The sequence below is a fragment of the Artemia sp. Qi Xiang Cuo genome, chromosome 4, assembly GCF_049724085.1.
Source record: "Artemia sp. Qi Xiang Cuo chromosome 4, ASM4972408v1, whole genome shotgun sequence".
NCBI classification, from domain to species: domain Eukaryota; kingdom Metazoa; phylum Arthropoda; class Branchiopoda; order Anostraca; family Artemiidae; genus Artemia; species Artemia sp. Qi Xiang Cuo.
Window position 1 is genome coordinate 2,155,702 of NC_142797.1, and position 24,076 is coordinate 2,179,777.

The following is a 24,076-nucleotide window of genomic DNA, read 5'->3' on the forward strand; positions in this document are numbered from 1 at the left end:
ATTCTCCTGGAAAATTGTATCTAGGTCGAAGTTTGCTATTAATTCACCAAAGGTGAATTAATTTGTTGTTTCTAAGGGGAATAATTGATCTACGAAAGGGGAATTAGTTTGTTAGTTCTAAGAGGAATTATGGATTTACGACAGGGGAATTAATTTTTTGTTTCTAAGGGGAATTATTGATTCAAGAAAGGGGAATTAATTTGTTGTTTCTAAGGGGAATTATTGATTCACGAAAGGAGAACACGTGATTCTGTTTCCTATTCCTGGATCTTAACATTCGTCCCTAGCGTGCACTTGGCCAAACAACAAGAACATTCTCGGAAACGTGTTCTCCCTGGGGATTCCATGCCCATATTTGGTGCCCCGTCACGACTGACAGCACAGGTGTTCTCCCTAGGGATTTTATGCCCATATTTGGTGTCCTCTTCGGAGTCGGACCCCCCTTTCTACTAATCTCTTTAACTACTCCTGAGTGTGGTCTACCACATTCTTTCCATATCCCATACCAGAAGGTAGCTCGGTCGCATGCTAATAGTAACAAAGGGTTAGAATACCATCCCTTTTCTTGAGTTTTTTGGCTGGCACGAGACTTGGGCACTCTCTGCGATTCGACAAACAGAAGAGCATGGGTCAGTTGGACGTAATAAATATTAAGACGTAGCCACACATTTCTTACATCACGATGAGAGAATTTCATAAGTAGGTCAAACGGTACGCGAATTTTTGACAAAACAAGATCACAAGAATCTTGAAACTTTTCTTTATCAATTTTACGCCAAACCGGAACGTCATGCCACCTCTGAGTGAATATTGACTAATTATTCACAGCAGAAAACGAGGTAGGTCTACTGATAATACACTGAACTGGGAAATGATCTGAAGTAAAAATATTCGGAAGGATAAAAGCATCATGTACTGTCAAAGAACAAGTACTAACAAGATGGTCTATATTGGACGTAGAACAGGATTGGTGGATACGCGAAACGTTCTGGTTCTTCCCGTAAATAGTAAAACAGTTCTCAGGTATTCCTATTAGAATGCAACAACGACTACTTTGGGCACTGATATCAAATTCTAAATTACAGTTAAAGTCACCCACTATTAGGCACTCAAGGGACTCGCTTTTGAATTTCTTAAGGCAGCAGGCTAGTTTGGCAGCACTTATAGCAAAAGCACTATCAGATTTGTCGTCACAGGAATCAGTTGGAAGGTACAAGTTTCTAACTAGCAGGTTATCTAGTCTAGTTGCAAAAAAATTATCAGTGTTCTCGTATACTTCGCACGCAAGACGATTGCTAACCAACGTGGCAATACCGCCAGACTAGACCCCGGCGCCGCGCCGATGAGGGGAAGACCGGTGGCGGCGGGGCGAAAAACAGCCCGCCGCGCCGCGGGTAAGATGTCGGGGGCGCGCCGCCGGCGGGATCAATGTAGACCGCAAACATTAATGTTTTCATCAGTCTTTCTCAAGTCACAGCTTAAATTTACAACAGATTCGAGCCTATTCATGAGTTAAAAAATTCACAAGTCGCTGGCTGGAAATTGATCTTCTTCGTTATTCATCAAGAGAAGTAGATATCTGGTAGAAACGAAATGGCTGTGGCGTTTCAGAACCCTTGCATAATAGGAGTAGTTGAAGTATCTATTAGCTATGTATTCTTAACATGAATAATTATCAAAATTAGTAGTTTTTTTCATCGAGCATTACTGCGTATAAAACTTCAAAATACCGTATCACAAAATTTGTAAGTTATCTGGGGAAAAACTTTGAATATAACTTTGAACTTAAAAGCTTAATTTTTTCATAATGCCCTTTGCCTATATCTGTTTTGTCACATTTAAAACAGTTGAAATGGGTGACTTTGATATTGATTGTTTTTTTTTTTGCTCTTTTGGATTCCTAAAAAGCCTTCTTCTATTAAAAACTGGTTTTTAATCACAATTAAAAAAAAAAATGCATTTTAAAGTTTTTTTTGGCTTCTTTATAGAATATATGTCATGTAGGCCAAGGCTGAACTGCTGCTTTTTTTATCGCTTTTGGCTGCTCTTTTGGATATTATTCATTTTTTCTTTTGGGGATTCATTCCAAATTATACACTGATAAATACCTAATATCAGTCAAATTATAAACTGTATCTAAAAGGAGTAAATTTATCAAATTGAAAAATACACGATGAACACTTCACATGAGAACACTTCAATTACAATGACACAAAAACACTTAATAGTTTATTCGCTATGAAGAAAATTGAAGTGCCAGCTATTTTCTTAGGTAAAAAAAATGAAAAGCTCATCTGTTTTAATTGTATTTAGATGAAATAATATACAGACTGAAGTAGCTCCAGGAAGATGTTGGAAATTTTCATCCTAGTTCTTCACCTACCCTCCCCCCTCTATAATACCTCCCTACCCCCCTCTGGATACCACCTTGATAGGATACCGTCTCAGCATTCATTAGAAAAATAATTTACTGAATAATTAACAAGGTCACTATATGGTTAAAAAAACAACACGCAAAATAATGTTAAACAGCTTAGTGTTCCTTGAAAAAAAAATTGAGGGTATGAGTAAAGGGGTACAAAGAAAACAACAAAAATGTCGAAATTATTCAGATATACCACAAATTATTGGAAAACTGAGTGATAGATACGCCATGGCATTCCATAAGATCCAAAGAAACGAATTAAAAGGGAGCACACACAAAAGCCAAATAAGGCCAGTACCCTATGAGAAATCGCAAAATACCCAAGACAATGAACAGGTCGTAATGGAGGGCCCTGGGTCTATCAAAATATTTCAATGGTTTCCCAGGGAATTTGATATCATTTTCTTCTGTCTCCACTTTAAATGAAAAAAATAATTATCTTTTAGTCATCCCTGCTTTCAATTAAAAAAAAAATGAGGTATTATCATTTAAAAATGATAGCTCTCTATCCCCCTCCCCTATAGGCAATAATTTACAATTTATTTCAGAATCATATTTTTGGGGTAACTTCCGCTTCAATCTTTAATTCCCCAACCTTGTACGTAGCTTAGTCTATAGCTAAATTGTGTCTCAACCGAAGGCTGTTTTTTTTTGGAGGGGGGGGGGGGGGGGTAAAAATTTTCCAGAAAGAAGATTGTATTTTCTATCGGGTGTTCAATGATTGAGTATTAAACATTAAGAAAACCTTATCTAAAAACAGCAAAAAAAATCTGCAAACTTACAATTCAACTGTAGAAACAATCTGTCGGTTGTCAATTTCAAAATCCAACAAAAGGCTGAAGCTGTATAGTAGTGAATGCGTTCTATAATTCTATTCAACTTGAAAATAAAATTCTTGACTACGAATGATGTAAGAAATAGCGATTGGGAAACTGCATTCGAAATTTTTTAAACTCATTTCATAAAGACTATACGTTTTTTGTCAACATATGAAGAACTATGTATATTGCTATATTTGCAATAGCATATTACATCTGTCTGGTTTTTATGCAAAGTAACAAAAGAGATGAAAATTAATGAACAAGAGAGCAGTGAAGAATTATAGTATACAAAGTAATATTCGGCAAGGAAAGTCACTGGTGATAAATCACTAGGGGTGGCACCGTGATTACGTGATTTTTGAGGATTCGGGGAACCAAATTTTTTTTTGGGGTGACGCATAGATTTTCGGGGAAATACCCGAAAATTCGGGGATGGTGCAAGCTCTCCTTGATTTCTAATCAGGAAAATCGAAATACTAAACCACACGAGAAGGAAAAGCCCCGACTTTGCGGTTGACGCAATAATGAATTGCCGTAAAAATAATTTAAAGTCGAACGAACGCCGCCACCTCTACCGGCGGCGGCGTACCTGCGGCACGCCGGTGGCGTTACGACACTTTGGCGGCGTTCGACCGGGCCTCTCGTCGGCGGCGTGCGGTCGATCCGCCGGCGCGGCACCGGGGTCTACGCCAGACGGACGGCCCCGCGGAGATGAACGTTTTGCAGGCACGGAGAACACAGAATAGGAAGAACAGAGATTTAGTATGTTTATGCCAGCTTCTCTGATGAAATATTATTGCAGGCGTATTGCATTGTAATTATTCAAAAACGGGTCAACCACAAGAGGCCACTCGAAAAGGTTTCCGTTTATATTCCAAGAAATTAGTGAAATGTTAGAGATTTCGTTATTCGTCATATTAATGAGTTTCTTTTTGCCGGTTTTTCGGACACTTTGCGGTATAGCAGGTATGACCCGCTTTCTTGCAGGAAACGCAAAACATAGCACGAGTATACTTTTCTGCATCTTTCTTTTTGAAGAGGTGGTCAGACGTGCCACATCTGGAGCAGACAGGGATATTGGAGCACTCGGCAGTTTGGTGACCTTGGCTGTGGAATGCGTAGCAACGACGGGGTAAGAAAAGAAATTCATTAATATGCGGGTTTTCGTAATAGATCATCACAGAGTTCTTAAGAAATTTATTCAAATCCGATAAACCGCTGAGAAAAATTTCTAATGTAAGGGAACTACCAAGATTTTCAGGTTTTGTAGCTCTGGAAACCAGTACCCTTAGATCATCCGGTAATACGTCAGAAGAAACTTATTTCAATATGCTAATACAGTTAGGGCTCTTTAATGCAGCAGAGATCTGTGGCTGGTTGATCTTGATTGACTCAACAATGGTTTCAGCTGTGTTTTTTGAGCGAACCACTAGTTTCCAGTCCGATTTGACTCTCCGTTATTCAGATATGTCACTAGTATCCGCACATACCGAATCTATGAATCTCTTTCTAGCACTTGGGGTATCAAGCGAATTGGGCATATTTTTCAGAACGATTAAATAAGGAGGCTTTTCAGGCTGGTTTGAAGCGCTTGGCCATTCGATGGGTTTGTTGGCATTAATAGCAAAATGGTTCTTAATAACTCGAGACAATTCATTCACCTTAATAGCAACGGCTGCTGTAGCAGCTTCATTAGTAGTTGGGACTGAGCAGGGAGAATCAATAACAAAGATCGGCAATTTGGTTTTCTTGGCATGAGCTTGGTGAATCCATCTGCAAATTTCCGTAAAATTCTCTTCATCTTTCGCGTGAATTTTACTGCGTGTTGTAAACTGCAGTAGTTTATGGAGCGATTCTTTGGCTTTCAGAATTTCTTCTGGTGTGAAAAATCCGACGCCTGTATCAATTATTCCCTCCAGTTTTTCTCCTCTTTCCATACTACGGCTCACGAAGTTCAACACAGCATTCAAGAATAATTTGTCCTCCATATCCGTCGACATCCCGAAAACAACGTGGTACTGTCGACACACCTTAAGAAAAGGTTGAATATTGCTTATAAGATTTGCGTAATAAAATGTTCTATTGGCAACTTCCAATCGGCAACACTGAGCTAAAATAATTGTTCCCAGGGGAAATCGCAGCGGTCAAAATAACCAAGCCATAGATAAGCCGATTATAAGAAGTCTTCAAATAAGTATCCGCTGGGAAATTACTCACAATGTAAAACAGGGTTTTATCCAAAAAAGAGTTCTTTACACCACAAGCTCTATATATATATATATATATATATATATATATATATATATATATATATATATATATATATATATATATATATATATATATATATATATATATATATATATACCTCGTCTAAATTAACCTTAAAAAATTAAATAAAGCTTTGTCGACTTTGCATATTTTAGTCAACATATCCGACAAATGATGCTGAAAAAAAAATTCACTCTGATATTTAGATTTTGTTAATTATAATTGTTATAACTGATAAAAGATGTTGATAAAAAATAAATTATTCACTCTGATACTTAGATTTTGTCAATTTTATCCCAGGTACCCAAGAAAGGGATGCTTATATAGAATTTAATCAATCTGATACTTAGATTTTGTCAATTTTATCCGATATTTTATCTTATGTATCCGAGAAAAGGATGTTGATATAGAATTTAGTCACTCTGACACTTAGATTATGTCAATTTTATCCAATTTATCTGACAGAAGATGTTGATAAATAAAATTTATTCACTCTATCACTTAGATTTTGTAAACTTTTTCCTATGTATCCGAGAAATGGATGTTGATATAGAATTTAATCACTCTTATACTTAGATTTTGTGAAATTGCTGTATTGTCTGTCTAGGAAGCAACTTCAATCGATAATGAATGTTAATAAAGAATTTGTTCAATTTTTTTTCATAATTTCCTGAATTAAATTTCTATATTGTGTATCCAAGAGGTGAATTCAAGAAAGAGTTTTTTCTTACTTACTTACTTACTTACAATTTTTTCATAATGACATAGTGACATATCCAACAACGGATGTTGATAAAAAATTAATTCATTCTGATACCTAGATTTCGCCAATGTTATCCCATGTGTCTTACAATAGATGTATGCAAATTCCTTTTCTTCCATCTCCGATGTTTTAATACACATTCTAAACGTTTGATATGCTAGCTTACTCTAAAAATAATGAACACATGACAATGTAATGCATAATATATTTTTAATGAGATAATGCTATGTAGAATATTAATACAAAAATATACTATGATACATTATTAATATCAATGATTAACTTTGGACATTTTGAATCTGTTCCATAAAATAGTTCACCATGTTCTCTCTTGATATTGTAGCTATTGTCTTCTCTTAGTTCGTAATCAGTAGAATAATCATTATTCCATTTAGAGTAATACACAATTTATACTGGTGTCTCATCAACAGGCTCAATATGCTTTTCGTCTTTGGTATTATTTGGTTCATTGACTGTTTGATCAATGTCAGTAACGTTTGCTGGTGCTTTGTTTTTCATTGATTCATCTTTATATTCCATAGTGATATTTTCTGACAATGACCTTTTTATTTTTCTGGCGATTTCACTGTCTATTATCACATTATTTTTACACAGGTAAGAGTTTTGGCACGTAGACAAGATATGGTTTACGATATTACTAGAAGAGTAGGCCTTTCTTTTATTGACCTTCCGTTGAATGCTAATAATCGAAAGCTGACGATTGGATGTATCAGTAGGTAATGTGTTACCTGCAGCGGTAGCAAGGAGGTGTCTTCTATCATCAACGATTATTTTTATGTTGGCATTCTCTTTGAGTGCAATCATCTTTGGAGATCTCAATCTCGCATAACCACCATCATAAGAGTTGAATTTTTTGGTATTCCAAATAAATTTAATTCCTTACTGTCATGACAATGCATGCATATATTTCCAATAGTGCTACCACTTGTACTTGTTTCATAGTTTGAATACTTCTCCTTGTCGGCATTCGATGCTACAATAACCTTGTTATGTGAACACACTCTATTAAAATGTTCCATCTTCCCTTTTTTTTTAAAGATATGACTTATGTGTTTATCGTTCCACTGCGTAAGAAATACTGATTTAATACATGCAATAGTCTAGGTAGTGTCAATAACTGCACATAGAATATCAGTGAAAAAGCCACATCGTGTCTCTGAGCAATCATAGAGTACAATTGTTAGAGCCGTAAGCATATTTTGTCATTTTAAGATACGTACAAAAAAAAAAGAAAAAAAAAGTTAAAAAAAAAAGTTTGTTTTTATGAAAAAAATATTGAATTAGAACCATCAGTCCTCATCATTATGAGTATCCAAAACTGGACTTAAGTTTCACATTTGAACTAGAAAATTGTATTTTCCATAATTTTCTTACAAGAAACTAGAGTTTACGGTCAATAACCCTTATTAGCTCCGATTTTACGGAAATAGTTTTATTTTTCGATCCAAAAATGGACTTAAGTTTCACATTTGAACCAGAGAATTGTATTTTCCATAATTTTCTTACAAAAAAATAGAGTTTACGGTTAAAAACCCTTATTAGCTCAGATTTTACGGAAATAGTTTTATTTTTCGATCCAAAAATAGACTTAAGTTTCACATTTAAACCAGAGAATTGTATTTTCCATAATTTTCTTACAAAAAACTAGAGTTTACAGCCAAAAACCCTTATTAGCTCAGATTTTACGGAATTAGTTTCAAAACTAGTCTTAATTTTCACTTATGAGACGAATTGCATTTGAAATAGTTTTCTTTCAAAAAACTAGAGTTTATGGTCAAAAATTCTTATTAGATAAGATTTTACGGATATAGTTTTATTTTTCGATCCAAAAAGGACCTAAGTTTCACATTTGAACGGGAGAATTGTATTTTCCATAATTTTCTTACAGGAAACTAGAGTTTACGGTCAGAAAAGCCTTATTAGCTCAGATTTTACAGAAATAGTCTATTTTATCGATCCATAACTGGACTTAAGTTTCACCTATGAGCCAACGAATTGTATTTTCCATAATTTTCTTGCAAAAAACTAGGGTTTACGGTCAAAAAACCATTATTAGCTCAGATTTTACGGAAATAGTTTTATTTTTCGATCCAAAAATAGACTTTAGTTTCACATTTGAACCAGAGAATTGTCTTTTCCATAATTTTCTTACAAAAAATTAGAGTTTACGGTCAAAAACTGGGTTTCATTTGGGATTTTTGCTAGCAATTCGCCCCCCCCCACTATCACACTATAAATACCCTAAGACATCCTTCTGCCATCAAGCCATCTCCCCCAAGAACACTTTTCAGAGAATTTTTGTTAAAAATTTTTATTTCAAGTCATCCACACGGGTTTTTCACTAGCAACTCGCCCCCCACTATCACTTTCTCTCTCTCACCCCCTTTCTTTCTCCCTCTCTCTTTCTTTCTCTCTCCCTCTCACCGTGCCTGTGTGTCTGACTGTGGGGTTGACTTTCTCTGTGTCTTTCTTTGTGCTTTTTTTGTGTGACTTTGTGTGTTTGTGTGTGGTTTTGTCCCTCCCTCTCTCTCACTCTGCCATCAACCCTTCCCCCCAAAAATATTTTTTTCAGAGATTTCTTGTTAAAATTTTTTATTTCAAGTCATCCACACGGGTTTTTTGCTAGCAACTCGCCCTCCACTATCACACTATAACTACTCTAAGAGATCCTTCTGCCATCAACCCGTCCCCCCAAAAACATTTTTTCAGCAATTTCTTGTTAAAAAATTGTATTTCAAGTCATCCACACGGGTTTTTCGCTAGCAGCTCACCCCCAGTATCACACTATAACTACTCTAAGAAATCCTTCTGCCATCAACCAATCCCCACAAAAATAGTTTTTCAGCGTTTTCTTGTTAAATATTTGTATTTCATGTCATCCATCCCCATGGATTTTTCACTACAAACTCGCCCCCCAGTACCGCACTATAGCTTCTTTAAGAGATCCTTTTGCCATCAACCAATCCCCCCAAAAATATTTTTTCAGAGATTTCTTGTTAAAAAACTGTATTTCAAGTCATCCACACGGGTTTTTCGCTAGCAACTCAACCTCCACTATCACACAATAACTACTCTAAGAGATCCTTTTGCCATCAACCTATCCCCCAAAAAATATTTTTTCAGAGATTTCTTGTTAAAAAATTGTATTTCAAGTCATCCACACGGGTTTTTCGCTAGCAACTCAACCTCCACTATCACACTATAACTACTCTAAGAGATCCTTCTGCCATCAACCCATCCCCCTAAAAATATTTTTTCAGAGATTTCTTGTTAAAATTTGTTTATTTCATGTAATCCACACGGTTTTTTCGCTAGCAACTCACCCTCCACTTTCACACTATAACTATTCTAAGAGATCCTTCTGCCATCAACCCATCCCACTAAAAATATTTTTTCAGAGATTTCTTTTTAAAAATTCTCATTTCATGTAATTTACACGGGTTTTTCCATGGCAAATCGCCCTCCCCTCTCGCACTATAACTACTGTAATAGATCCTTCTGCGATCAATCCATCCCCCAAAAAATATTTTTTCAGAGATTTCTTGTTAAGAATCTTTATTTCATGTCATCCAAACGGGTTTTTTGCTAGCAACTGGCCCCCCCACTATCACACTATAACTACTCTAAGAGATCCTTCTGCCATCAACCCATCCCTCAAAAAATATTTTTTTCAGAGATTTCTTGTTAAAATTTGTTTATTTCAACTCATCCACACGGGTTTTTCGCTAGCAACTCACCCCCTACTATCACACTATAACTACTCTAAGAGATCCTTCTGCCATCAACCCATCCCCCCAAAAATATTTTTTCAGAGATTTCTTGTTAAAATTTTTTATTTCAAGTCATCCACACGGGTTTTTCGCTAGAAACTTGCCCCTCCACTATCAAACTATAACTACTCTAAGAGATCCTTCTGCCATCAACTCATCCCCCCAAAAATATTTTTTCAGAGATTTCTTTTTAAATATTTTTATTTAAAGTCATCCACACGGGTTTTTCGCTATCAACTCGCCCCTCCCCTATCATACCATAACTACTATAAGAGATCCTTCTGACATCAACCCATCCCCCTAAAAATATTTATTCAGAGATTTCTTGTAAAAATTTTTTATTTCAAGTCATTCACACGGGTTTTTCGCAAGCAACTCACCACCCACTATCACACTATAGCTGATCTAAGAGATCCTTCTGCCATCAACCCATCCCCCAAAAATATTTTTTCAGAGATTTCTTGTTAAAATTTTTTATTTCAAGTCATCCACATGGGTTTATCGCTAGCAACTCGCCACCCACTATCACACTATAACTACTCTAAGAGATCCTTCTGCCATCAACCCATCCCCCCAAAAATATTTTTTAAGAGATTTCTTGTTAAAATTTTTTATTTCAAGTCATCCACACGGGTTTTCGCTAGCAAATCACCCCCCCCCCCGACTATCACACTATAACTACTCTAAGAGATCCTTCTGCCATCAACCCATCCCCCAAAAATATTTTTTCAGAGATTTCTTGTTAAAATTTTTTTATTTCAAGTCATCCACACAGGTTTTTCGATAGCAACTCGCCCCCCCCCCCTATCACACTATAACTACTCTATGAGATCCTTCTGCCATCAACCCATCTTCCCAAGAACACTTTTCAGACATTTCTCGTTAAAAATTTTATTTTCAAGTCATCCACACCATAGAGCTACGATCGCAATGAATGTTACTTGTTGTCAGAAAAAATGTCAATTGCCAAAAAAAAAAAAAAAAAAAAAAAAACAAAAAAAAAAAACACGCCATGCTAAATGTGCTTCAAAAACCCATCTGGTTGAAAACATGTTTGACCACTTTATAGGTTTGCACGCTTTTTTGCAATGTGCACGTGAAACTGTGTTGCACCTTCTTGTGCAATTCCTTGTGCAATTGATATCAATAGCAAAAAACCAGTCTGATTTTCTTATATAACCTTGATTATTGTTTGTAAACCTGTTTGGCCACTTTATAGGTTTGCCAGCTTTTTAAAATGTCCACGTGAAACTGTGTTGCACATTCTTGTGCAATTCCTTGTGCAATTGATATCAATAGCAAAAAACCAGTCTAACTTTCTTATACAACCATGATTATTGTTTCTAAACGTGTTTGGCCACTTTATAGGTTTGCATGCTTTTTGCAATGTGCACGTGAAACTGTAGTGTATATTTATGCCTCAGGCGTAAGTTTCCTTGTCCCTTTCCTTGTACGGTTCAAATCTTATACAAGCTTAATACTTTTATAACAATTTCAGATTTTCGTTTTTAGGGTCTTCGAAAAACTGTTTAGTACACCGTTCATAAGAAAAAACTGGGTTTTGCTCTGTAATAAGGATATGATCCTATTCCCTTTAAGTTATGTTTATTCTAGTTTAATTTTCTGGAGTTAACATGCCAGACTAATAAACTGTTCAATTTCTTCTAAAGTCTTAAGAAATCTTTTTTGTAATTGTTATTTAGAATGATTTTAATTTTTGTCTCCAGAAAAAAGAATTTTAATTTTTGTCTTCATTTAATATAATTCTTAAATGAGGATCTTTTCAAGGAGAGAGTCTCATAGCCGTGTGATTTTATTTAAATGATAAGTGTGTTACCAAACACAAGGCTCTAAGTCTAAACACATTTTCTCAAACTTGTAACCAATCTAAATCATTTTTCAGGCCAGACAATCTCAAGGTACCAATTTTCAGAAAAAAACACGGGGGCCGTTTTCGAGAAAAAAAATACATAAATAAATAATTATTGCTCGTTTAGACAGAGCAGATACAAACCCCTGTTAACCTTGAAAGTTGGAACTAGAATTTGAGCTCCCAAAAAATCCAAGAATCAATAATATATATAATTTGCGATGCTACCTTCAGGCAAAGAAAGTAAAAATTAGATAAAACAATTAAAAGACAATAAATGGTCCTCTTGCTGGCATCCAATGCAGTATTCCTTTATCTATTAAATTGAATTGGCGCATCTTGTAATTTCTTATGACCGAAATACATGTTCCATCGATAGAGTCAGTTTTTGATAAAATGTGCCCACATCCAATAGCCAAATCTAGTACCAACATCCAGCAGAAAAACGAGTGGCGATTACGAGAAGACAAAGGACTTTGGAAATCCTATTGATGAAATTCAAGTGATTTAAATCCGGGGGGTGGACAAGGGCGCTTTTACTTCCTAGATTCCCACACTCTAAATTTTGATATGTAACCTTTTTGGGAGGTATTTTCATCGGAAAAGGCCTTTTTTGGCATTTTTATTGAAAAAACGAAAAATTATAAATCCCGCCTCCTAGACTTTAAAAATATATCCAATCCTCAGTAGTAAAATTTTCATGAACTGAAATCAATGTTAGATAAGTATCTCCATCTATTTCTCCATTCCCAAAAATAGGAAAAATAACTATTTTGTAACGTTCTCAAAAAACTGAAAAACGCATATGCTAGATTTTTGGCCGAGGATAACTGCGTCATCTACTTCAACCTTTGATTTTTCAAAACTGTTGCATAGAAGAGTGAAAATGAAATCTGATTGCTTGAATTGAATACATGCATAGGCACTCATATGGGGGAGCAGGGGGGGGGGCGCTCCAGCCTCCCCCTGGCTGCATGATTCTGCCTTATATTTTTTTTAGATTTCTATTAGGCCTATAAAGCACTGGAAGTGCCAATTAGACCAGATACCCCCCCCTAAGATTCAGCTTATGGGTGCCCATGGTTAGTGGAATATTACACAACCATACATATCTAGTCTCTTTAAACGAGCAACTTAGTATTTATTTACGTATGCATGTATCAATATTTTTTTTTATTGAAAACGATTCCATATTGTTCATAAAAAATTGGCACCCTAAGATATCCTCGCCCTTAAAAACGATTTAGATAGGCTACGAGTTTGAAAAAAATTCATTTATAGCCTAAATTTTGGAGAAGAAAAACAATCGTGTGAATTAACATGGTAACATTGACAAAAATATGGTTTCGCTTTTTAAAAAAAATCAAGATTTTGAAACAACAAAAATGGAAAGGTAGGCTATAATTAGACCTAGGTGGGTGTATGTGGAGGCGAATGTTTATTGTTTGGTCTTTGTACTTTAAATGCAAACTTTTTCCTGTTGTCTCGCGTAAATAATTTCTGAGACCATCTGGCTAATCATGATAAAACATAAAATAGCGAAGAAAAACGAGGACAATTAACAGCCAGTGAAAAAACCGAAAAACTATGCAAATATTTCGGTCAAGACCTCCGTGGGAGGAAGCATGGAGGGGAGTCACTTAACTCCTTCTTAACTCATCTAAACACTTTGGACTCTAACCTTAGAACCACTTTAGAACTAGAACATAACCAGAAACTTCCTTTTCTAGATGTTTTAATTTTTAATAAGTCTCCTGGCCTTGAATTTTCTATTTATAGAAAGCCTACGCATAACGATAGGTATTTGCATTTTTTCTCCAACCACTCTCCCTGCATAAAAAGAGGAGTTGTTATTTCTTTGGTTGACTGAGTAATTAGAATATGCTCAGAGCCTCACATAGACTCAGAATTGAACTATATTAAGGACATTTTATTTTGCAATGGCTACCCTATAAAAATACTTGAGTCCATTATAGAAAAAAGACGAAAAAAGACCGAAAAGAATGCATCAAATCCACAAACTCCAACAGATATCGTCCCATTGGTGGATGATAAGAAACTTTTCACTGTTCTATCCTACATTCCAAAATTGAGTGACAAACTGAAAAGAATCCTTAAAAAACATAAACTTAGCGCCGCCTTTAAGAATTCAAATATTACACAGAACTTTTTTAACAACGGCAAAGATAAAACCAGCCCCATTCTGGGCAGTGGTGTTTATAGAATTTCTTGTTCTTGTGGCTGTTTTTTTGTAGGTAGAACCCAACAGCAATTGGGGGAGAGGTTATCCGAACATAGGTCCTCAATCGACAAGGCAATGAGGTTACGCCAAAGGCTTTAGGTTTTTTATTCCACCTTGGCACAACTTGTGTTTGAGAATCCACAACATTTCATTTTGTTTGACAAATCCTCCATTGTTATCCTCTTCAAAGGTCTGACGCAAGTTTTCAGGGAGACAGTTGAAATAAAAAAAAGTACATTAACCAAAAGGTAGCTCTCAACAGAGATACTGGAGAAACTTTTAGTAGTCCCATTTATGACATTTATTATTAATTCTGATCGTTTTTACATACATCCACAAAATTATATTGTGCAATCAAATAGAATCTCCGATAATAATCAAACTGGAAAGCGATCAGCCTTTAAGAGTGCTTTACGTAAAATAAAATTCTGAAATGCAATTTAGACTAGTGTTTTTTATTCACGTTACCCTTTCACCGTTACTAAGAAAGGGTCGTCCAATTTTGGTTTTGTGTTTTTATTTTAAGGTTTGGTTTTTATATTTTTATCAGTTTTATTCTGCACTGAGGAGGTCAACCGGAGATCTTGACCGAAATATTTGCATAATTTTTCGGTTTTTTCACTGGCTGTTAATTGTCCTCGTTTTTCTTCGCGATTTTATGTTGTCTCGCGTGTTTCTGAAATTCATTTATCAATTAATTAATCTTCAATTTTTTTCTACGTCTAAATTCAATCTGAGCCTCTACTTAAGCTAATGAAAGTAATTTATTCGTAGAGATTAGAGTGTCGAAAGCCTCTCTCTTGTAGAATAAATCTCCAAAACTGTGTTTTTGGCTGTCAAGAATTTGACAAATGAGGTCATAAATAATAAAAATGTGTCAGAACTTAATGTTTAGTGCCCAAACTTTCATAAATTTGAACCACAGTAGCATTATTGTCAGAGAAGTCCTTAACTAAAAGCCTCTGAACAAGGCTTATCGTGAAGTTCGTTAATAAATAAAACTGATACTTTGTAAGTAAAATTCATGTTTGTATTGCATATAGATGTATTTAATGTATATAAATAAAAATAGGTGACGGTAGCTAGGTCAAAGACATTGTTTGAACGAAAGGAGTAGATTACCATGACCTTCAGAGGTATAATGTATATTAGCCAGGGCAGCAGTCATAAGCGATTTAATCCAATAAACTGAGAAAGGAGGGAGGGTAGCCATCCACTTTAACAGGGTGGACCTGATACCAGATCAGGCAGTTTTTTCCTCTTAAAAACTTAAAATAAATGTAGATATCAAAATTTTTTAATATTCAGAAAGAATGTTACCCTTACTAGTAAAACAGTACACCTGTACTTTTAAAATTTTATCCTACCGCAGGGATCATTCACATTCTCTCCCTTGCTTTCTGCCTCTATTCCCGTCTTATATTTCTTCTCTCTCTCTCCCTTCTGTATGTCTTTCTCCTTAAATGTTATGTATTGCCAAGTTCATATCACTTTTACAACTAATTCAGTCAGGCTTACTCTCTCTTTTTGGTAGGATACTGAGTCCTGAATTAATCAGTTTCTCTTTTTATTTTACTTCGTAAGATGTTAGTTTCCAGGGTAAAAGTAAGGTTTCCAGGGTAAAAGTAAGGTTAATTAAGTTTGATCCGAGATCAGGTCGATTTACTAAGGTTAGTCGTGAGAACACAATGATGTTCAATCGAATGCCGGCCGGTATCTTTATTAAAAAGCAATTCTTTGGATATAGAGGGATTGGAATTTTGAGATTAGAATCTGGAGACCAATAGAACCTCGTTTTTCTTACAAATTCATCAAGGCAGATAACATGGGATATTAGTACACTTTGACAGAATAGAATTCATCTTTGAAATGAAATTCTTCTTTCCCTCTGTTAGCCGAGTGCGTGATTTCTCTCAAAAGTATTTTTCTTTTCATCATTAGAAATAAGAACAAATTGGAAAGAACCTTATGCTTTTAAATATCATGTACTTAATATTATGCTGAATCAGTTTTTCACTTCTTTAGTCGACAAGACAAATTCCATCAAGCCGATTGAAATTTTCTTTTTATATCTTCTCTTATTTTCATCTGAAATAAACCATTGCGCAGGCTTTGCATGGAAACCAGGGAGAGTCGTTAATTGAACCGAAAGACTACAACTTTTCAACAAGACTATTCTGGAAAGTTTGAACTAGTTGTGTTATCTTAGTCTGTGTTATCCTTAGTCAACTAGTTATCCTTACTAGTTGTGTTATCCTTATCCTTAGAAAGTTTGTCTTATCCCAAACTAAGATAGTGCACGCTTTCTTCTTTATTTTTTTTTTTTTTTGTATTATAATGAAAATATGACCAGCACATAATATATTTTAATATATTAATAATAGTAAAATTATAATAATATTATTAGTAATATTTTTAGATTACTATTAGATTATATAATAGTGATTTTGCTAGATAATTAGGTTATTTACAAACTAATACAACTACTAACAACTCACCGCTGCCATAAGCCACCTGAGGCCAACACAGCTGCGCACGCTCCTCCTCCATCCCAGTCTTTTCAAAGTCTTCCTCTTTACACCCTCTCAGAAGGCTCCCATTTCCCTTAAATCGTTCTTTACGACACCCCCTCCCCCTCTGCGGACAACCTGCTTTCCGTTTAGCCCTAGGCGGTTGGCCGAATAGAATTATCTTTGGCAATCTGTCATTCTTCATCCTCAGAACGAGCCCTACCCATCTAAACCTTTCTCTCATTATAGCCCTAGATAGCAGCATTGCACCAGACTTTTCGTACAACCTACTGTTTGAAACACGGTCTGTCAGTCGGGTACCCAAAACAATCTGTACGTAAGCAATTTCTAAAAAAAACACACATCTAGAAAACCTTTCTCCGTTTTCTAGAGCACCCATGCTTCAGAACCATTTTTGACCGCTGTCATAAATGTAGCTTCCAATAATCTAATCTTGGTTCACAGACTTATCTTCCTACTCTTCCGAACTTTTTTCAGCTGAGAAAAAACACCCTTATCCTTGGCTATTCTACTTTGAACATCTTCACGGCACCCACTGTCTTTACTAATAGTGCTACCAAGGTAAATGAAGATGTCTACTTGATCGATCCTGCAAAAAGAAGGAGCCATACAGAATATTATTATGCTTCTGGGTTGCAGCGGTAGCTAGCAACCTAGCAAGAGACGTCACATCCAATGTTAACATAAAAGAAGCAAAAGCCCGTGTATTTAAAGTAGTCCCTGAAGCTACACTGATAGAAAAATTGGCAGTGGCGAACACGATTATTCTCGACGGCAGCGCGAGTAGTATCCCCATAGGCACTTTAAATCGGGCAATATGGGGTATACTATTGGAGCTACTAACCCCTTAAGACGTTATTACGTGCACCTAGGTCCTACGCAATATAATATGGCATTTGTTTTTTATTTAACGGTATAGTTCACCTGGTTCACCAAGCGTATAGGTGGCTTTCAAGTTTCACTACATACAGTCCAGAAAATGTTACATGTTGAAGTTATTGAGCTGTGAAGTAAGCATCATTGCGCTAGAAAATTTGAATTACCTTGTCAATTATGTAGGTTTTTGCACAGAGAATATTGTAAGTTTTTGCAAATTTAAGTTTTTAATGACCAAACTGGTTTTGAGGGTCAACGACACTTGTTTTGGGAATGTTTACCTGTGTTGAGAATGACGTAATCTTGCGTAACGTTGTAGATTTCTTGAGATTGAAGAATATTCGCGTGACTTGTTAGAGAACAGGGACTGTCGGTCAAGTGAGGAAGCCTCGGTTGTAACTGAGGACGTCACGTGCCTAGATGCAACGTAATGATGGTGCACATATGGTTGTTAGGTAGTGAGGGCGCCAAAGTGGGGTGTTCCGTAATGACGGTGTAAACGTGAGTGTTACGTAATGACGGCGCACACATGAGCTGTTATATAATAGGGAGTTTTTTTTCATTGATTACTTAAGAAACCTTCGAGGGCCTGCAAACAGAGAAAGATAGGCACTTTAGATATACAAAACAACAAAGACAAATACTTGAACTTGCAAACACCAACCCAGACATGCAAACAAATAGAATAAGACATGCAAACAGAGAAAGACGGGTACTTTAGATATACAAACCAACAAAGACAAATACTTGGACTTGCAAACACCAACCCAGACATGCAAACAAATAAAATCAGACATACAAACAGAGAAAGACAGGCACTTTAGATATACAAACCAACAAAGACAAATACTTGGACTTGCAAACACCAACCCAGACATGGAAACAAATCGAATCAGACATGCAAACAGGGAAAGACAGGCACTTTAGATATACAAACCAACAACGACAAAAATTTAGACTTGCAAACACCAACCCAGACATGCAAACAAATAGAATCAGACATGCAAACAGAGAAAGACAGGCACTTTAGATATTCATTCATTCATTCATTCATTTAATTCAAAAACAAGACATAGCTCTCTTGGGCAAAGCCCAAATATAATGTCTCTTAGTCATAATTAGCAAAATAAAGTTGTCTGATAAAACTTCGTCAGGATAAATAAACTAAAGGATAAAAAACTTGAAATTGAGAATAAAATTATCTGATAAAACTTCGTCAGGATAAAAATAAACTAAACAATAAAAACACTAGAGATCATTGTAATATTTCACAAAGCTTGGCACAAAGCTTTTACTGTAGCGCATGGTGTTACAGTGGACTGGGGTTAGTTTCGGAACCTTCTCAGCCACTTCCCTGGGGGGACGAGATCTTATAGGGACAAAAGGTGGGGGAAGAAATGATCGGTAGATGGGATGTTGAAGGAGGGTGGAGCCAAATCTTTGGCATAATTTTCCTCGGCGGGAAGAAAGGGATTCAAGTTTAGATTCCTTGAGGTAAAAGGAGTAAGGTAGAGGGGATCCGCAATAAATGATTTGCAGTGATCTCTTCTGAACTCGTTCTATTTTATCAATTTCATCCTGGGTAAGGGCAAAGTGCCAAACCGGACAAGCATATTCAACTAAAGTGTGAAATATTAGTTTCAGCTTATCCTTAGGAACTCGAAATGTTTTCAGTGTCTTTAGCATTTGGATTGCGCCGTTAGCTTTTTTACAATTGTCTTTGTATTCTCCTGTCCTGAGAGGTCAGAAGAAATCACCACACCAAGTAATGTTATTTTATGGTTTATTAGCTCGGAAGCGATAGGAGGTTGTAAAGACAGTTGAGTATTCTAAAGAAAAGAACATGTTGTGACCAAGCAATTTTCTTTATTCACAACCATGTTTAGTTCAGTCGCCTGTGAGGCAACTTGGTCGATGAAACCAGCTGCATTACTCTTTGAATCCTTAGATACGGTTTCCGTTAAGGACAAGTTGTCAACGTATTTCCATCTGTCCCCCAGCTCAGCAGCAATATCATTTATCATGAGGAGGAAGCCCAGCGGTCCGATCACAGTTCCTTGTTGAATTCCACAAAAAACTGGCAGAGAAGTGGAAAATTGCTCTTTATACTTCAGACTTTTCTCTCTATTTGTTAAGAAGCTCTTGCTGATTTTAATAATAAAGCTGGGTATATTTTTTTCCGCCATTTTTTCTAAAAGGATTTTGTGATCAATAAGGTCAAATGCTTTTTTTAAATCAATTGCAATTAAATTTATGCATTTTCCAGGTTCATCCAGGTGTTTTAAAATAAAATCAATTAAATTAACGAGGTAATGAACTGTCGAACACTTAGGGATGTTACCAAATTGCTTTCGATCAGTTACTTTCAAAAGATATTTTTTCAGCCACGCGGCAGCAAAGGTTTCGTATATTCTGCTAAAAACTGACGTAACTGTGATGGGCCGGACACCAGAGAAATCATTAGCTGCTCCTTTCTTTGGAATGGGAGTAATAAACCCTTTCTTCCATTTCTTTGGAAAATATCCTGTTTTTGTTATATTATTAAAAATCATCTGAAGGGGAAATGATAATTCTTTAGCAAATGCTTCAAAGACAGCAACTAGAATGTCAAAGCGGCCAGTGGAAATTCTGTTTAATGAAGAGAGTTTACGGATTATAAATGCCCATGACATATCCGCAATTGAATTACCATCTGACGGAGTAGTAAAATTTACTGGAGGATCCTCGGGTAGAAGAGGAGGGTAAGACTGCACTATTGAAGCAAAATGAGCATTTAAATCAGTCGCGGTTTTCTCGAGAGGCTCATCCTTCATGAAGTCAACTGGTTGAGAACTTTTGCCAGTCAGACTTTTTACTTTACTGAAAAACTGCGACGGTTTGGAGTCCAAAAGATAGTCAACTTCATTTTCATAGTAATTTGCTTGTGCCTTTTTGATTTTCCATTTTATTTGGTTTGCCAACTGTTTTGCTTGGTTCACTTGACCTTTTCGTATTAGGTGCAATTTATGTTTTATCAGTTGCTTTATTTTTGAATTTACGTATGGTTTATCACTAGAACAGAATTTAGTCTTACGTTCGGGAAAGCACTCGAGAAATTTTGAATTTATCTTATTATGGAATTCTTCTACTTGGGAATCCAAGTCTTTATCTGAAGAGACCGCGACCCAGTATTCTCCCGTTATTCAGTCACCGAATTGCAGCAGACCATGGTCAGTGATCGGCCTTGAAGTAACTTTGGTTACTGAATATTTAATTTTCACTTTTTCCAAGGGGTTCCACTGTAACATATAATAATAACTTCCACCAAGTGGTGCTAGTTTACTTGGATTCTGGTAATATTCCGAAAGATTTGTCAGGATTACATCCAGAGAAGTATTCCTCTTAGTTGTTGGGAAATCGAATAGAGTTTTAAGGTTAAGTGACCTGGCCAGCGATTTGCTATCGACTTCGTTAGCATCTCCTAGCATTACTACTCCAAAATATGGGTGAGTTCTCTGGACGTAATCTGTCGATTCCTGCAGCTTCTCCCAAAAAGCTTTTCTTACTGCAGCTGGCTGACCAGGTGAATAATAGAAAACTCACACTGCTATGGCAGAGAGCAGCCTAGAGAGTCGCTTAGGTTGGGCTTTGACCCAAATAATTTCATCATTATCTTCAAGAAAAGGTATATTTAAAATCTGAGGTTTAAAATATTATTGCACGAGTGTCATAATTCCTCCTCCTTTTTTCCCAAGAGGATGGTCATCATGCCGAAGTTTAATAAAAGAAGAAAAGTTAGGAACCCTCAATAAATTAAGATCTTGCCGGTGGACCTCGGAAACACAGATAACGGAAGAGCCAAGCATTTGAGCCGTAGTCTGAAGTTCAGTAAATTTATCTAGATTAAAACTTTCGGCGTTGTTGTAAAGGAAAGAAGGAAATACGCAACGTTTGTCGTGAAACTCCCGGGGAAAAGGTTTATTTTGGAATTTCTTGCCCCCTATCACGACTGGGGCAGCAACAGGATTATTTAAACTGAAGTCACCAACAATTTTTTCCTTCTGCAGGGAAAGGGGTAAAGGGGAGGGGGAATAAAATAAGGATGGGCTGGTTGTTGATCTGATTCTATTTGTTTACATGTCTGGGTAGATGTTTGCAAGTCCAAGAATTTGTCTTTGTTGCTTTGTATATCTAAAGTGCCTGTCTTTCTCTGTTTGTGTGTCTGATTACATTTGTTTGCTTGTCTAAGTTGGTGTTTGTAAGTCCAAGTATCTGTCTGTGTTGGTGTGTATGTCTACAGTTCATTTCGTTATCTTCTTGATTTTCTGGAGCTCTTCGATTTAGTGTCTGTGTTGTCTTTTGAAAGACCAAGAATTTGTCCTTGTCGGTTTTTATATCTAAAGTGACTTTCTTTCCCTGTTTGCATGTCTGGTTCTATTTGTTTACATGTCTGGGTTGTTGTTTGCAAGGCTAAGTGTTTGTCTTTGTTGGTTTGTATATCTAAAGTGCCTGTCTTTCTCTGTTTGCATCTCTTATTCTATTTGTTTTCATGTCTGGGCTGGTGTTTACAAGTCCAAGTATTTGTATTTGTTGGTTTGTATATCTAAAGCGCCTGCCTTTCTCTGTTTGCATGTCTGATTTTATTTGTTTGCATGTCTGGGCTGGTGTTTACAAGTCCAAGTATTTGTCTTTGATGGTATTTATATCTAGAGTACCTGTCTTCCTCTGTTTGCATGTCTGTTTCTATTTGTTTTCATGTTTGAGTTGGTTTTTTGCAAGTCCAAGTATTTTTATTTGTTTGTTTGTATATCTAAAGTGCCTGTCTTTCTCTGTTTGAGTGTCTGATTCTATTTGTTTGCATGTCTGGGGTGGTGTTTGCAAGTCCAAGTATTTGTCTTTGTTGGTTTGTATATCTAAAGTGCCTAACTTTCTCTGTTTGCATGTCTGATCCTATTTGTTTGCATGTCTGGGTTGGTGTTTGCAAGTCCAAGTATTTGTCGTTGTTGGTTTTTATATCTAAAGTGCCTGTCTTTCTCTGTTTGCATGTCTGATTCTATTTGTTTGCCTGTCTGGGTTGGTGTTTGCTAGTCCAAGTATCTGTCTTTGTTGGTTTGTATATCTAAAGTGCCTGTCTTTCTCTGTTTGCATGTCTGATTCTATTTGTTTCCAGGTCTGGGTTTATGTTTGCAAGTCCAAGTATTTTTCTTTTTGGTTTGTATATCTAAAGTGCCTGTCTTTCTCTGTTTGCCTGTCTGAATCTATTTGTTTTCATGTCTGGGCTGGTGTTTCCAAGTCCAAGTATTTGTCTTTGTTGGTTTGTATATCTAAAGTGCCTGTCTTTTTCTGTTTGCATGTCAGAGTCTATTTTTTATCATGTCTGTGTTGTTTTTTTTCAACTTTAAGTATTTGTGTTTGTTTGTTTGTATATATAAAGTGCCTGTCTTTCTCTGTTTGAATGTCTGATTATATGTGTTTGAATGTCGGGGTTGGTGTTTGCAAGTACAAGTATCTGTATTTGTTGGTTTGTATATCTAAAATGCCTATCTCTCTCTGTTTGCATGTCTGATTTTATTTGTTTGAGTGTCTAGGTTGGTGTTTTCAAGTCCAAGTATTTGTCTTTGTTGGTTTGTATAACTAAAATGCCTGTCTTTCTCTGTTCGCATGTCTGATTTTATTTGTTTTCATGTCCGGGTTGGTGTATGCAAATCCAAGATTTTGTCTTTGCTGGTTTGTATATCTATAGTGCCTATCTTTCTCTGTTTGAATTTCTGATTCTATTTGTTTGCATGTCCGGGTTGGTGTTTTGCAAGTCCAAGTATTTGTCATTGTTGATTTGTATATCTAAAGTGCCTGTCTTTCTCTGTTTGCATGTCTGATTCTATTTGTTTGCATGTCTGGGTTGGTGTTTGCAAGTCCAAGTAACTGTCTTTGTTGGTTTGTATATGTAAAATGCCTATTTTTCTCTGTTTGCATGTCTGATCCTATTTGTTTGCATGTCTGGGTTGGTGTTTGCAAGTCCAAGTATTTGTCGTTGTTGGTTTGTATATCTAAAGTGCCTGTCTTTATCTGTTTGCATGTCTGATTCTATTTGTTTGCCAGTCTGGGTTGGTGTTTGTAAGTCCAAGTATCTTTCTTTGTTTGGTTTTTATATATAAATTTCCTTTCTTTCTCTGTTTGTTTGTCTGATACTATTTGTTTGCATGTCTGGGTTGGTGTTTGTAAGTCAAAGTATTTGTCTTTGGTGGTTTGTATGTCTAAAGTGCAGGTCTTTCTCTGTTTGGATGTCTGATTCTATTTGTTTGCATGGCTGGGTTGGTGTTTGCAATTCCAAGTATGTGTCTTTGGTGGTTTGTATATCTAAATTGCATGTCTTTCTATGTTTGCATTTCTGATTATATTTTTTTTCATGTCTGAGTTGGTGTTTGCAAGTCCAAGTATTTGTCTTTGTTGGTTTTTATATCTAAAGTGCCTGTCTTTCTCTGTTTGCATGTCTGATTCTAATTGTTT